At 43.1% G+C, this 16,205-nt stretch overlaps 1 pseudogene; it reads left to right on the top strand.

The window, feature by feature from the left end:
* Positions 1-14,666, top strand: part of LOC131765451 (serine/threonine-protein kinase MARK2 pseudogene) — a 36,074-nt pseudogene extending 21,408 nt beyond the window's left edge.
* The last annotated feature ends 1,539 nt before the right edge of the window (positions 14,667-16,205 follow it).

Here is a 16,205-nt window from a genome sequence, read left to right as displayed (position 1 = left end):
TTGTTTCCAGCCCAAAGGACCTTAACTAATACAGCCTCTTTTTCTGCTTTGTTAGAAGACAGGGCCGGTGGGAAGTCAGAAGAAACTATGTAGCTTCCTAAACATGAAAGATGAGAGAGGCACAAGGAGCTAGAGACCAAGGCAGATGCTGAAACTCAGGAGGCTGGTCATTGAGGATGCAGCGAAAGAGTGCAAGGTCAGTCCAGCAGAGAGTGTCCCCTCCTTCCGGGCAGGGATGGGGATGGGGAGGCCGGAGCTAGGGGGACACAGTCTGGGCACCAACACTGTGCACACAATTGGAACTCGTGTTTTTCTGTGTAAAACATGAAAGTAGACATGGCAGCAGAAATCATAAGGTAACCCTGTTTCTACTAGTCTTTCTCAATTTCTCATGCCTATTCAGTCCAGCTCTGTTCCTACCTCAAATAACCCTTTTCATCATCAGCAAGATAGAACTACTGATTCTGTAGGGCAGTAGATTTCAAGTCTGGCTTACTATCAGAGGTATGTGGGCAGCTTTAACAAAATGTAGATTATGAAAGAATTAAAAACAAAAGAAAACATAAACAAACGAACAAAAGAGATATAGATTGCCAGGTTCCACTCCCTCTGAAAGATTCTTATTCATTAAGGGCCACTTGAGGCCCAAGAATCTTTCAAGACACTTCCCAGGGAATTCTGACTCATGGCAGAGGTTAGGAATTACCTCTTTGGGGAACAAACTCTCTAGGTCCTCCAGCACGTCCTCAGATCCCTGTGTTGTCTTCTTGCCATAATGTGGGCTAGTTTACCCTGATAATTCTCACTCCCTTTATAACTCTTTTCAGTGGAAGCCACACCTCCCAAACCCTTCCCAGGGCCAATAATAGAGGCTAGCAGATGGCCTGCTCACCACTGATTCTCTACCAGTGGCCACTAATAATGTTACTCCTTGTAACACACCCTCTAATATTTACTGAGGCCCTACTATGGCAACTGGGGGTCTCCAGCCAGCCCACTGCATTGTAAAGTGAGATCTAGTACCTCACCTACCTTCAGCGAGCCCACAGGAAGCATGCCCAGTCAGCAGAAGAGGTCTGTGGGGGAAAATGAGGCCAGAAAACTGCAAAAGAAACCCACAGAAGCTCTCTCAACTAACCTAGTCCTTCTTCCATAAACCACCAGATATTTGGGGAAAACTAACAGCATGAAAGAAAAGTACTAGGACACTAGTACTAAAAGCTGAACAGCCAACCCTGGAGGAAGCAGAAACCATAGAGAAAATGAAAGGCAACTTGACTCTTTTCCCCCTTCAGGGTCTAGGAATTTTTCTTCTATTACTTCTTTTATGTCTGCCCTTTCACTTCATTTCCATATCTCTTTCTCTAAAATCCCACTTAATCAGATATCCTCCTGATAGATCCTTCCGTGCCTTTTATCCTCTCTATTTCTTGCTTCTTGTGTTGGTTGGAAAGTTCATGGCATATCCAAGGGACTGAAAGAAGGACAGTGGCTGGAACACAAAGAGTGAGACAGAGTGAGGTCTCGAATGAGGCTGTGCAGGGAAGTAGGACTTGACCTTGCAATATTTTATAGGGCACATTGTGGATTTTAGTCAACCTTTTCTCTAAGAGCAAGTGAAGCCTCTAAAGTGATGTTAATCGAGCAGGGAGACGGGGTGTGGTGGTGGTATGATCAGATTTGCATTTTGGAAAAGATTACTCTGGCTGCAGTAGGGAGACTGGGTTGGAAAGGAGCATGGATGGATGAAGGGAGACCAGTTGGATGGCTTGGCCAAGGGTGATGGTGGTAAAGATGGAAAAAAGTGGATGGGTTGGAGAAAAAAATACAAAGAGCCAAAAGTAACCAGAAAAGCACAAATTACAATAAGATATATTTTTTCATCCATCAGATTGGCAAAATTTTTTAAATATTGAAAACCTATATAAAGTTGATTAAAAGGGGGACTCTCATATATTGTTGGTATAGACATTTTGATGGTAATTTAGTAGTATCCAAATGAGCATTACTGTCAGTTCAAGTCCATATCTAAAATTTATCCCATAAGAATATTACCCTTTGTGCATAAAGATGTTCCGGGATGTTCACCGCAGCATTTGTTTGTAATAGGGAAACAACTGGAACAATCAAATGTCCATTAGCAATGGAGTGAGGTAATTCAAGTACAGCAATTCAAAAGAATAAAGTGACTCATGTACTCGGATGGGAAAAAGGTCTATAATGTATTGATAAGTAGAAAAAACAAGTTTCAGAAAAATATAGCCAGTATGTTGTAAAGAAAGCTCAAACCACGTAGGTGTTTGTAATATAAATATATCTTTGAGCGTGCAAAGTAAAACATCTGGGATGATACATATCAATCTGTGTGTGGTCTCCCATCTTCCGAACAAAATTGGAAACTGGGTTTTCTGTTGAGAATAAGGGCAGCTGTTCCAAACATTTTCCATTCGAGGAGAATGGTTCTGGCTGGAATTGTTTTGGGAATAGGAAATGCAGCTGACCCTACATTGTCAAACCGTACTGAAGGCTCAAAGTAGAAACAGAGCCAATTGTCAAGGTCATCTCATTTTCTCCAGCAATACTCAGGATGTGGAGGAGGAAGGAAGAGCCGTAGAGTGAGCATCTTCTATGACCCAGGCTGCTTAAGTGCTTCACACTAAACCAATTAATCAAAACTTCCCGCAAACAAGATAACCTACAGACTGGGAGAAAATACTTGCAGATGATGTGACCGACAAAGGCTTGATCTCCAAGATATACAACCAGCTCATACAACTCAACAACAACAACAAAAAACAAGACAACCCTATCCAAAAATGGGCAGAAGACCTAAATAGACATATGTCAGAAGAAGAAATACAGATAGCCAATAGGCACATGAAAAGATGCTCAACATTGCTAATTATTAGAGAAATGCAAATAAAAACTATAACGAGGTTCCACCTCACACCAGTCAGGATGGCCATCATTAAAACGTCTACAAATAACAAATGCTGGAGAGGGTGCAGAGAAAAGGGAACCCTCTTACACTGTTCGTGGGAATGTGAGGTGGTGCAGCCATTGTGGAAGACAGTATGGAGGTTCCTCAGAAAACTAAAATTAGAATTACCATATGATCCAGCAATCCCACTCCCAGGCATATATCCGGAGAAAACTATAATTCAAAAAGATACATGCACCCCTATGTTCAGGGCATCACTATTCACAATAGCCAAGACATGTAACAACCTAAATGTCCACTAACAGATGAATGGATAAAGAAGATGTGGTACCTATATACAATGGAAAACTACACAGCCATATGAAAGAATGAAATAATGCCATTTGCAGCAACATGGATGAAACTAGAGATTATCATACTAAGTGAAGTTAAGTCAGAAAGAGAAAGACAAATACCATACGATATCACTTATGTGTGAAATCTAAAATATGACACAGATGAACCTGTCTATGAAACAGAAACAGAATTACAGACATAAGAGAATAGACTGGTGGTTGCCAAGGGGGAGGAGGCTGGGGGAGGGATGGAGTAGAAGGCTGGGGTGAGCCGATGTACGTTTGTATATATAATGGATAGACAGTAAGGTCCTACTGGATAGCACAGAGAACTATATTCAATACTCTATGGTAAGCCATAATGGAAAAGAATATTTTTAAAAAAGAATGTGTATGTGTATAACTGAATCACTTCGTTGTACAGCAGAAAATAACACAACATTGTAAATCAACTCTACTTCAATTAAAAAAAAAACCAAACAAACCTCCAAACCAGAATTTCACATGGACACCCCACTGTGCAGATCAGGAGGTTAGGTAGTCCAAGGTTACACAAGAATAGAGTGGTAGAACTCCAAATTTCCCCATTAGTGTTCCCTCTTGGCTTTCTCCTCACTTTCTCTGGCTGGAGCACGCTCCTCTGGGGTGATGGAGTCGCCAGACCGAAGGGGTCTGGGTGACCTCTGAGTGACCTCAGGGAACAAAGTTCTTCTATCCCTAAATAATCTGTCAGCTCAGACTTCTATAAAAGAGGGAAGCATTTTTTTTCTTGTGTAAGCCCCTTAACGAGATAAATGTTAATTTTATTCTCTGCTAAAGTAAATTTTATTCTCTGCTAATAACGTTGGACGTTATTCTGTGCCAACGTCCTAATCAAACAGTTTCTAAACAAAGGAATAAAATAGTTCATTGAAAACACTAGGTTACAGATTTAATCTGTAAACCTAAATGAAATATTATTAGGCTTCATCAGCTTTGTATATAGAGGGAAAGATACCTGTCTATTCTCAATGCTACTTTTTCCTTTCTCTTTGGGGTGTCTCTGTATGTTGAACATCCAAATAATTTGTAATGATAAATAGTACATGTTAATGCGTATTTTGGTATAATACATACTATTGAGGATGGCACCATGAGAAATCATAATTTAGTAGTAACTGTCCATTATGAGAGGTGGTACAGAGGACAGATGATGCCACTTTCAGGCGATCATAGTCACTACTGAGGTGGCAGAGGTTGTGTGCTGCCCTAGGGCGGGGCCGGTACCTCCTGTCATCACAGCCGGACTCAGAACAGTTGAGGTGTTGACAAATTATATGATGCTGCTGCTGCATCCTCACAGCTCGACCCAGGCAACGTCCAGGACACTGGAACAAAAGCACAATGCAGTATAAACAACGTTGTGAGCTCATTCATTCTGGGGTTCCAAAACCATGTGCTGTGGCGGCATTGCTAAGGACTAGCTACAGGGGGTCAGCTGTCCCCAAGGGAAGTTAGGGAGGATGGAAGCCCAGCTCTAAGGACCAGACAGGCCTCCTTCAGAGCCAGAAGTTTCCTTTCCTCCTCTTTTCCCGCAGAAACTTAGACCACGTGTGGGCAGAAGGGGAAAGGACAGGGCCAATCTGTCTGTAATTGACCAGGCTTAGGTTCAGAAATGACTGTGCTTAAAACCATAAGCCATGGGCAGGTTTGGGTTTTCCTGCTCAGAGCAAAAATGAAGGCTCTGTGTTGAGGTGAGTTCAATTACAGAAAAAACATATTTTGACATGCAGTTCTTAAATTTTTCTGTACTCATAACACCTATTAATTTTTCTTGTAATTTGTTTTATGCTTGAAAAGGTCTTTCCTGTCCAGTCCAGTTTAATTACTTTTCCACTGAGCACTTTAATCAAGTCAGAATTTATTCTGATGAGCGTGATGTATGTGAGTTTGGGCTCTCATTTTACTTTTTTTTCTTACATTAGTTGACCAATTTCCCTCATACAGTCTTTTTTTTTCCCTAACATTATTGTGATATAATTCACATACTGTACAAGTCACTGTTTAATGTATACAATTGAATGGTTTTTAGAGTTGTGCAACCATCACCACAATCAATTTTAAGACATTATCACCATCCCCAAAAGAAACCCTGTCCCCTTTAGCATCTACTCCCAATTCCTCCCATGGCCTCTCCCCCTCAGGCCTAGACAACTAACTCTTGAGCTACTTTTTTCTCTAGAGATTTACCTATTGTAGACACTTCGTATGAAGAGAATCATACAATATGTGGTCTTTTGTATCTACCTTCCCTCCCTGACCATAATGTCTTTAAGGTTCATCACCTTGTAATACATATTAGTACTTTATTCTTTTTAATGGCCAGATGATATTCCATTGTACAAATATACCACATTTATCTATCGGTCAGTTATTTCCAATTTCTGAAGTTTTATTATGGGTTTGATTTGAGTTATTCCCACTTTTTGGTTCTTATAAATAATGCTGCTATGAACATTCACATACAAGTTTTTGTGTGAACCTGTTTTCGTTTCTCTTCGTTACATACCTAGGAGTAGAATTACTGGGTCATATGGTAACCCATACATTGAACCTTTTGAAGAACTGTCAGACTGTTTTCCAAAGTGGCTAGACCATTTTACATTCCCGTTTGCAAAGTATTAAGGTTCCAATTTCTCCATGTCCTCATCAACACTTGCTACTATCTCTCTTTGTGATTAGCATTTCGCTAATGACTAATGATGCTAAATATCTTTTCCTGTTCTTATTGGCCATTTGTAAGTCTTTATTGGAGAAACGTCTATTCAGATCCTTTTCAATATTTTAATTAGTTTATTTGTGTTTTTATTATTGAGTTTGAGTGTTCTTTATACATTTGTGTGTGTGTGTGTGTGGTATGCGAGCCTCTCACTGTTGTGGCCTCTCCCGTTGCGGAGCACAGGCTCCGGACGCGCAGGCTCAGCAGCCATGGCTCACGGACCCAGCCGCTTTGCGGCATGTGGGATCTTCCCGGATCAGGGCATGAACCCGTGTCCCCTGCATCGGCAGGCGGATTCTCAACCACCGCGCCACGAGGGAAGCCCTCTTTATACATTTTAGAAACAAGTTCCCTTTCATATATATGATTTTAAAATACTTTTTCCCACTCTGTGGGCTGTCCACTTTCTTGATCATGTCCTTCGTAGCAAAAAAAGTTTTTAATTTTGATGTGGTCCAATTTATTTTTGTTGTTGTTGTAGCTTGTGTTTTGGTGTCATATCTAAGAAACCATCTCCTAATCCAAAGCATGAAGATTTATGGCTACATTTTCTTCCAGGAGCTTTATTGTTTTAGCTCTTAAGTTTAGGTCTCTGATAAATTTTGACTGAATTTTTTATATATGTTGTAGGCTAGGAATCCAAGTTCATTCTTTTGTATGTGGCTATTCAGTTGTCCTGCACCATTTGTTGAGGAGATTATTCCTTCCCCATTGAATGGTCTTGTCACCTTTGCAGAAAATCAGTTGACACAGATACATGGATTTATCTCCAAACTTTCAACTCTCTTTCATCAATCTATGTGTCTATGCTATGCTAGTACCACACTCTCATGATTATTACAGTTTTGTAGTAAGTTTTGAAATTGAGAAGTCTGAGCCCTCCAACTTTGTTCTTTTTCTAGATTGTTCTGGCTATTCTGAGTCCTTTATATTTCCACATGAATTTTAGGATCAGCTTGTCAATTTCTGCAAAGCAGCTGGGATTTTGAAAGGGATTGTGTTGAATCTGTAGATCAGCTTGGGGAGTGCTGTCATCTGAATAATATTAAGTCTTTTGATCCATAAATATAGGATGTCTTTTCATTTATTTAGATCTTTAATGTCTGGGAAAAAAAACTTTCTGTAGTTTTATACTATTTATTTTTTTTGAACTATTCTTCCCTCTATGATGAGCTGCCTTTGAACTTTAAACTCATTTTACATGGGTTTGTTTCTGTACTCTAATTATATTCCATGACTCACGTCTATTCCTGTACTAATGCTGCACTATTTTACTACAACAGCTTTGCAGCATGCTTTGACATCAGATAAGGAAAGTCTTTCTATACCTCTAGTAATTCGCTTTTCTAAAAATTACTTGTCCTCACTCATTCTCCCATATGAATGTCAAAATTATTGTTAAGTTCCGAAAAAAGAATTCTACTGTAATCTGAATTGGAATTACATGTTTCAGTTCACTTAAAGGAATGGACTGTTCAACTTTTCTCTTATGTGTTTCAACAGTGTGTTACAGTTTTCTTTATAGGTTCTGTGATGGTTAATTTTATGTGTCATTTCTCACCCATACCTGATCAGGTGAAATTTAATGAGGCTTTGGACTTGGATTCGGTGTTGGAATGGGTTAAGACCTCTGGGGATATTGAGATGGGGTGAGTGTATTTTGCACATGAGAAGGACGTAAATTTTGGGGGGACCAAAGGGCATAATGTTATGGACCCGTTTCTATCCCCTCAAAATTTATATATTGAAGCTCTAACCACCAGTGTGACTGTATTTGGAGATAGGGTCTCTAAGGAGGTTAGAGGTTAAATGAGGCCATAAGGGTGGGGCCTTAATCTGACAGGAATAGTATCCTTATAAGAAGAGGAAGAGACACCAGAATTCTGTGTGTGTGTGCATGGAGAAGAGGCCATGTGAGGATGTAGTTAGAAGTCTGACCCCAGAAAGAGAAGTCTGACCCAAACCAACCCCGACAGCACCTTGATTTTGGACTTCTAGCCTCTAGAACTGGGAGAACATAAATTTCTGCCGTTTAAGGCACCCAATCTATGGTTTTCTCTTATGGTGCCCTGCAGACTAAGACAGGGTCTACTACACATTTCTTAAGCAGTTTTTCCCAGGTATTTTTTATTATAATAGCATTCAAGGTGGTATTTGGAATACCGGTTCTGAGACTTCTGTGCACATATTACTAGTGTTCCTCTGCTCCTTTTCTTGAAGTCTGCTCTTGTCCCTATTGCCTCAAATCCATCTATCTTGTGGCTTGTTATTGAGCTGCTGCATTCAAAGGGACCCGACCTTGGTTATTAACCTTTGTACTGGAGACAGAGACACTATGATTTCCAAATGCAATCCTTGAGGTCAGACACATACATTCATCTTAGAGACCAATCAGACTTTTCCCCCAAATTAAAAAACACAGTATTAGAAACAAGGTGATGATTTGTATGTGTGTGTGTTTTATTATATATTAGTCTCTTAAATCAAATAGAAAACAAAAAGTGGAGCTACAAACCAAAGTTATGATAGTACTAGCTTTTCTCATTACCCGTCTATCTACTTTTACCAGAGGTCTTTATTTCTTCATAAGGCTTTGAGTTACTGTCCAGGGTCCTTGACTGCAACCTGAAGAATTCCCTGTGGCAGGCAGGTCTGGTGGTTAAAAACTCTCTCAACTCTTGATTAACTGAGAACGTCTTTATTTCTCCCTCATTTTCGAAGGAAAGTTTTGCTAGATATAGGATTCTTTGTTGACGGTTTCTTTCCTTCAACACTTCAAGTACATTGAGCCATGCCATCTGGCCTCCGAGGCTCCTGATGAGAAATCTGCTCATGACCTTCCCGGCAATTCTTCTCTCAGCTTCATAGACTTTCATAACGTACCTTATCGGGTCATATGCAACAGAACATTTTGTATAGTATTGTGAAGTCAGTTAAGTTGTAACATATTTTGAGACCAGAATTTAAGGAAAAGGAATTGAATATTTCAAGTGTAGACATTACGAGGTCTTTAAAATTATTACACATTTTCAAACTAGAAATAAAAAGGCCACTGAAGTATCCTACAGATTTTAATTTATAACAAAGTGAATACCAATATCTAATAACACAAGTAAAGAAAAATTTCTTTGGGATCCTTTTTCCTAAGTGTAAAGGGGCCTTGAACTCAAAAAGTGAGAAAACCACTGTGGCTTATCCCCAGCTTTGATGGGTCCATTTCTTGCTCTGACCTCACAGTGCACCACTGTTATGAACTTCACAGAAGCCCTATAGGAGCCCAGCTGGGACCAGGTTTTTGGTCCTTAGAGCCCAGGAAGCTGCTTTTGGTGACCTGACGGCCTTGGACCCACAGTTACCTTGTTTTTTCCTTGTTTCTGCCATTTTGTTGATTTTTTTTCCTCTTTACTCCTTTTTATTTTTCTCTCTTCTTTGCCTTTTTCTCATTTTTCTTTATTTTTCTCTCTGTATCATTTCTTAGAGTTTTAAATTTTTTCTTCTCAATTTTTTGGTGTTTCTTTTCCATTTCTTCTGCTTTGCTTTCTTCCTTTCTTCTTTTTCTCATTTTTATCTTAATTTTAGTTAGTATTGCTAGATTAGTACAGTTCGCATAGTCAGTATTGTTGGTATAGTTAGCATAGTTGGTATAGTTAATACTTTATTAGCATAGTTAGTGTAGTTAGTAGTAGTTAGCGCTGTTGGCACAGTTAGCATAGTTAGCGTTGTTAGTTAGGATAGTTAGCATTGCTAGTTAGTGCTGTCAGTCAGTGTAGTTAGGTCACAAGTATGCAGGGCCTCACAGCCAACTGTGCTGACAAGGAGGCTCATATTGATGATTATGAGATCCTCCACACCATTGGCGAAGGCAGCTTTGCTAAAGTGAAGCTGGCCCGGCACATTCTGACCGGGAGACAGGTGGCTGTAAAGGTCATTAAAAAGAGGCGTCGGAGCTTCTCAACTTTCCAGCAGCGACTTTTCCGGGAAGTGCACAGTATGAAGGCTCTGAATCACCCCAATATTGTAAAACTGCTGGGGGTGATTGACACGGAGGAGACAATGTTCTTAATAATGGAGTACCTCAGTGGTGGGGACATGTACACCTACTTGAACATACATGGCCGTATGACAGAGGCACAGGCCCGAGGCCCGTTCCAGCAGCTGGTCTCTGCTCTGCAACACTGCCACCAGAGGGGCATCGTGCACCGGGACCTGAAGCCACCGAACCTCCTCTTTGATGCCAACATGAATATAAAACTCACAGACTTTGGCTTCAGCAACAAGTGTGATGACAGCAGGAAACTGGACACGTTCTGCGGCACAGTCGCGTATGCTGCCCCGGAACTCTTGCTGGGGCAGAGGTACAGCGGCCCTGCGGCGGACGTGTGGAGCCTGGGAGTAGTGTTCTACAACATGGTAACTGGGTCCAGTCCCTTTGTGGGAAAAGACGTGCAGGAGCTGCGGAAGCAAATCTTAAAAGGGCAATATCCCATTCCAAATTACCTGTCTGTGGAGATAAGGAGTTTATTACAAAAAATGATCTCCCTCAAGCCCAGTGACAGAGGCACCTTACCTGACCTCATGAAGCACCCATGGGTGAATATGGGCCAGAAGAAGCCACTCCAGCCACCCTGTGAAGAGGACCTGGAGGTGACAGTGAGGAGGATTCTGGACTCGATGTGGGACGAGATCCAGGACGGAGGAGAAGGCAGTGTGAGCTCCAAGAAACCAATGGTGGGGTCCTCCATCATAGCTGCAGGGCCCTTCTCCTCCGGGGACCTCAGTGGCAATGAACTCGAGCCTTTTCCAAGCCCTGAGTTGTCCACCCTGGAAACCAGGCGGCTCCACCAGGGAGAAAATATGCAAGAGCAGGAAGACCAGCAGGCAGGGCAGAAGACCAGTGAGCCTGCCTGTCCCCCACCCAGCCTGGACTCAAGGACTGCCACCCCCAGCCCAGCCCACCAGTGTGGCCCTGGAGCATACCCCTGCACCAGCAGCAGGACTGGAGCCCCAGCGGGAACCAGCTGCCCCCTGCATGTGTCCAACACTGGAAGGTCCTCCCACGCTGCACAGCCTGAGAGTATGTCCTCATCCATTCCCTTTGGCCACAGCCAGAAAAAGCAAGGGGTGGCTGGGACAGTCTGGAACTTTTTAAAAAGGCATCTTGGTGGTTGTTGCCAGCTGCCCAGCAAGAGGCGTCGTAATAAAGTGAGCCCATCTGAACCCCATGGGTGACCGAGGCAGGAAGGTCAGGCCGCCGCGCTCCCTGGGACCCGGTCCAGTGGAAGGTGACTGTGTTCTCTGCACGGCTTTCAGAAGCATCGTATCCAAGACCCTGGCCAGCTCAGAGGATGGTCCAGAGCAGCCAGGGCGACTGAGAGGCCACGGTGGCTGCAGGTCCGCCCCTCAACCCTCACCTGGGTGAAACTTCAGAGACTGGACTGTCATTCCTGTGGCACGTCTCCCCTCCCCCAGTCTTCTGTCTTCCATGTTGGTGGGGGAGGGGGCGGATAGTTCTTGTTCCAAGAACTCCTTGGTTCTTCCAATTCTAGTTAATAAACTTGATGCTCCAGAAGGATGTATCACACTCTGCTTTGCGTCTTCCCTGCACAGAATTGGGGCTGTGCATTTTCCAGTTAGACAAGTGTGTAACCATGTAGTGCTTGGAGTTAATCAGAACAACTAAAGGGAAAAATGACCTAAGAGAATTAGCACAATGACTCCCAACAGCAACAACTGCTGCCCTGCAGGGCAGAAATGCAGAAAGTGTGAAATACCTTCCTGCACTAACATTACCGAACATTTTCAGAAGGGCCGAGGGGAACTTTTGGTCCCTGCAGCCTGTGTTAATGACAACAGAGAGGCCCCTAAGAGGATAAGAAAAAGGTCCCGTGAACCAGCCTGTGCGCGGTGTGGTAAGGTCCCTGTGCAGCTGAGTTTCATGACTGTCACGCAGCAGTTGGGCTCTCCTCTTCCCCCGTGCGGAGGGGCCCTGATGCATGGGTGTATTTTATTTTTTTGATGTGCACCATTTTAAAAGTCTTGTTACAATATTCCTTCTGTTTTATGTTTTGGTATTTTTGGCCGCGAGGCATGTGGGATCTTGGTCCCCGACAAGGGATCCAACCCGCACCCCCTGCACTGGAAGGCGAAGTCTTCACCACTGGACTGCCAGGGAAGTCTCTTTTTAAATTTCATTGTTTTGATGCATGGGTTTGACCACGGGGACTGGATGATTATACTAGATGATCATACTTTCAAAACACTGGATTGGTCAGCGTTCCCTGGTTCCCTGGTTCAATAAGCCCTTGAACACACGGGTGACTGGGCAGGGTCTTCTTCCCAGAGGCCTCTCTCTGGGGGCACATGCTCTCGGAGGCATCACCTGCACAGTCCCATTGGCTCTCGTGTGCTTACAGGTCACTTGCCGACGGCGGAATCCTTCACTGCAAGACACAGAGCACTCTGACCACGTGCCCGTGAACCACCTAAACAAAAAAGTACAGGAGCTTAGTAAAGACAGGTAGGACAGATCCTACAGGAAGTGCCTTCCAAAGGAAAAATCGATCCTAACATGATGACTGTTTCAGGGCCCTCACACGTCTCTCTGGGAATGGGCAGCAGCACAGATAACTCCCAGCCATATGCTCAGAGTTGCTTTTACTCAGAGAAGCAACAGAATCACCACATGGAGACAGCCAAAAGAGGGGCGGGATAGAGCCGTCTTCAAGTATGTGAGGAGCCATGACTTGTGTGGCTTCATAGAGGAGAGCTAGGGCAAAATTAGGTGGAAACTTCAAAAAGGTGGGTTTCAACTCACTGAAACCAAAGGGAAGAAAATATTGCTAAAATCACCTATGTGCTCTTTGTGCTCTGAGACATTTGCATATTTTCTAATGTAATTGTCATCTTGTTCCCATTCTTACAATGAAGACACCGATGTCCACAGGGTTAAATAGCTATGGTCACATGACTAACATGCCAGCAAAGCTGGGACTGCTTCTAGATTTATCTCACCCTAAAGTTCATAATGATTAAAGGAGACTGAACTAGGAACTGGACACCTTGGAGATATTGAGTGCTCTGTCACTCAAGATGTTCGAGCTGCCACCAGGATGCTGCAGAGTAGGGGTTCCTAACCTGAGCCCCATGGTTCTCCAAGGGAACCATGGACTTGGATGGGAAAAGGATTACATCTTCATTGTCACTAAGCTCTAACGGCAATTGAGTATTGCCTTCAGTTGTAAAAATGCAGGCCACAACATATAGTAGGAGTAGCAGCAATACCTGTGATTTTGTTACCAATAGAAATCATAGCTGTTTTCACATGACATGAAAATTGTGGTAGGCATCCAAAACAGCAATTACATTCATCACCATTTCAAAATCAATGGTACTAGTAGATCCTATTATTTAGTGTGTTAATAGAGAAGCAAATTTACTACTACATCACATTTAAAACTCCTTCAGTAACTGTATTTCAATATAATTAATTGGCTTCCTTTGTAATCAAGTATATTTTATTTTATAGATTTAAAACCCTTGTTTGAGAAGGGAGCCATAGGCTTCTCTAGACTACGGAGGGCTCCGTGGCACTGAAATGTGAAGGACCCCTGATGGAGAGGGATCTAGGGTTAGATGATCTCTACTGTTTCTTCTAGGTATGAAAGTGTATGACTCTGTTTTTTCTAGGAGTGGCTAAAGGCTTGAGAGTACTTAATAAATAAGGATAAACTTCCCAATGTGAATTCTCACTTTGTGAGAATCAAGAATTGACATAAACCAGTTTTCTTGGATCAAATCCCTCCTAGTTATTCTAGCATCCGTTTGCTGCTTCCTGAGGGACAGATGACTCTTGCACAAGCTCTTCCTTTGAAGGATAGGAAGAGCTCATGCCAGAGTCAAGGTGCCTGCAGCACTGGAAGACAGGTCAAGGTGCCTACGGTACCCACGGCTCTTCTAAGAACGTGTTCCGAGGCATCTCCTTTGTTTCACCGTGTGACCATGCCTCCCACTTCTCCTCCAAGGCACAGATCATGGATCCGGGGTGGGCATTTGCACAGAGCAGTGAGCTGGACAACATTATGTACACCTCCGATTCCTCCTCAGTAAAATGAGGTTGATAATAGTGTCTGCCTCACAGGTTTGTGCTCAGTAAGTGCTACTACTGTTTGGTTTTTGTCTTGGTTTGTTTTTTTCTTTGTTTTTACTGTGAATTTTGCCACTGTGAGCTAAAATATTGCCTGCCATATCAGTAAACAAAGGATGTTGCAGCCATCAAGCCATCACATGGCTGCCCCGACGGTGCACCACCCGGAGGAGACTCAGGATGAGACAGCACAGGACACTGGCCCCAGGCAGTGGAGGTGCACATCAAAGGAATGATTTCAGTGAGCCCAGACTCTTGCTTCTTCCCCTACAGACAAAGGCGCTAAATTCCTTAACTTGAGATAGCTGGTTTTCTTTAATTAACAGTAATCTTTTCATGTTCCAACTACCTGGTCTTTTGTTGCAAAATCTCCTATATATCGTGGCTCCCCAATCCGCTCCTTGCCACTTCAGAACAGTTTCTCAACATTATCTGGGATGCTATGTCCCAAGCTTGAAGTGCTCAGAATGTCTGTCGAATAAAACATACCTCTCCACTTTTAGGTTGTGTGTTATTTTCAGTTGACAGCATCATTGGTCAATTATCTGCTAGGGACTATGCTATTCAATCATTCATTCATTCAACAAATATTTTTAGAGTGTGCAATGGGGCAATCAGTGTGCTGAGTGCTGGGGATAACTTGTTAATAAGCACACCAACTGTGGATTTGCTCTCCTGGAACTGATGGTCCAGTACGTGGGCAAGACAGGCAGATTGTGGTAAGAGCTGTGCAGAAGAATGACACGGAAATAGAAAAACATATAGCACAGGGGTCTGGTTTAGTTTGGGGCCTAGGTGGTTTCCCTGAAAATAGATGAATAGGAATAACTAAGTGCAAAGAGAGGAAGCAGTATGTGCAAAGGCCACGAGTCAGGAGACAGAACGGTATATCAAACCGACGAAAAAGACTATTGTGGATGGAGATCCAATAACCAGGCTGGGGGCTTCCCTGGTGGCGCAGTGGTTGAGAATCCGCCTGCCGATGCAGGGGACACGGGTTCGTGCCCCGGTCTGGGAAGATCCCACATGCCGCGGAGCGGCTGGGCCCGTGAGCCATGGCCGCTGAGCCTGCGCGTCCGGAGCTTGTGCTCCTCAAAGGGAGAGGCCACAACAGTGAGAGGCCCGCGTACCGCAAAAAAAAAAAAAAAAAAAAAAAAAAAAACCAGGCTGGGAGACACAGCAATGAGGCAGAAAGGCAGCCTGAGACCCAAGCACGGAGGGACTTTTATTCTTTCACTCATGTATTCGGTGAGGCAGCAAATAGGTACTGGGCATTTACTTACCATGTGCAAGGCATTATTTTAGACATTGGGGGACAAAATGAACAAGATAGACACAGTCCCTATGCCAGGAATTTTGACCTTTGTCTTAAGAAGAAAGGGAAGGCATGGAAGGTTTTTTTTTAACATCTGTATTGGAGTATAACTACTTTACAATGGTGTGTTAGTTTCCACTTTATAACAAGTGAATCAGCCATATGTCCACATATATCCCCATATCTCCTCCCTCTTGCGTCTCCCTCCCACCCTCCTATCCCACGGCTTTAGGTGGTCACAAAGCAGCGAGCTGATCTCCCTGTGCTATGCGGCTGCTTCTTACAATTGGTAGTGTATATATGTCCATGCCACTCTCTCACTTCGTCCCAGGTTACCCTTCCCCCTCCCCGTGTCAAGTCCATTCTCTAAGTCTGCGTCTTTATTCCCGTCCTGCCCCTAGGTTCTTCAGATTTTTTTTCTCAGATTCCATAAATATGTGTTAGCATAAGGTATTTGTTTTTCTTTGTGACTTACTTCACTCTGTATGACAGACGTCAGGTCCATCCACCTCACTACAAATAACTCGATTTCGTTTCTTTTTATAGCTGAGTAATATGCCATTGTATATATGTGCCACATCTTAGGTTGCTTCCATGTCCTGGCTATTGTAAAGAGAGCTGCAATGAACACTGTGGTACAGGACTCTTTCTGAATTACGGTTTTCTCAGGGTATACGCCCAGTAGTTGGATTGCTGGATCGCATGGTAGTTCT

This window comes from Kogia breviceps, chromosome 11 (assembly GCF_026419965.1).
Source record: "Kogia breviceps isolate mKogBre1 chromosome 11, mKogBre1 haplotype 1, whole genome shotgun sequence".
Classification (NCBI taxonomy): domain Eukaryota; kingdom Metazoa; phylum Chordata; class Mammalia; order Artiodactyla; family Physeteridae; genus Kogia; species Kogia breviceps.
This window is presented reverse-complemented; position numbering and strand designations above follow the sequence as displayed.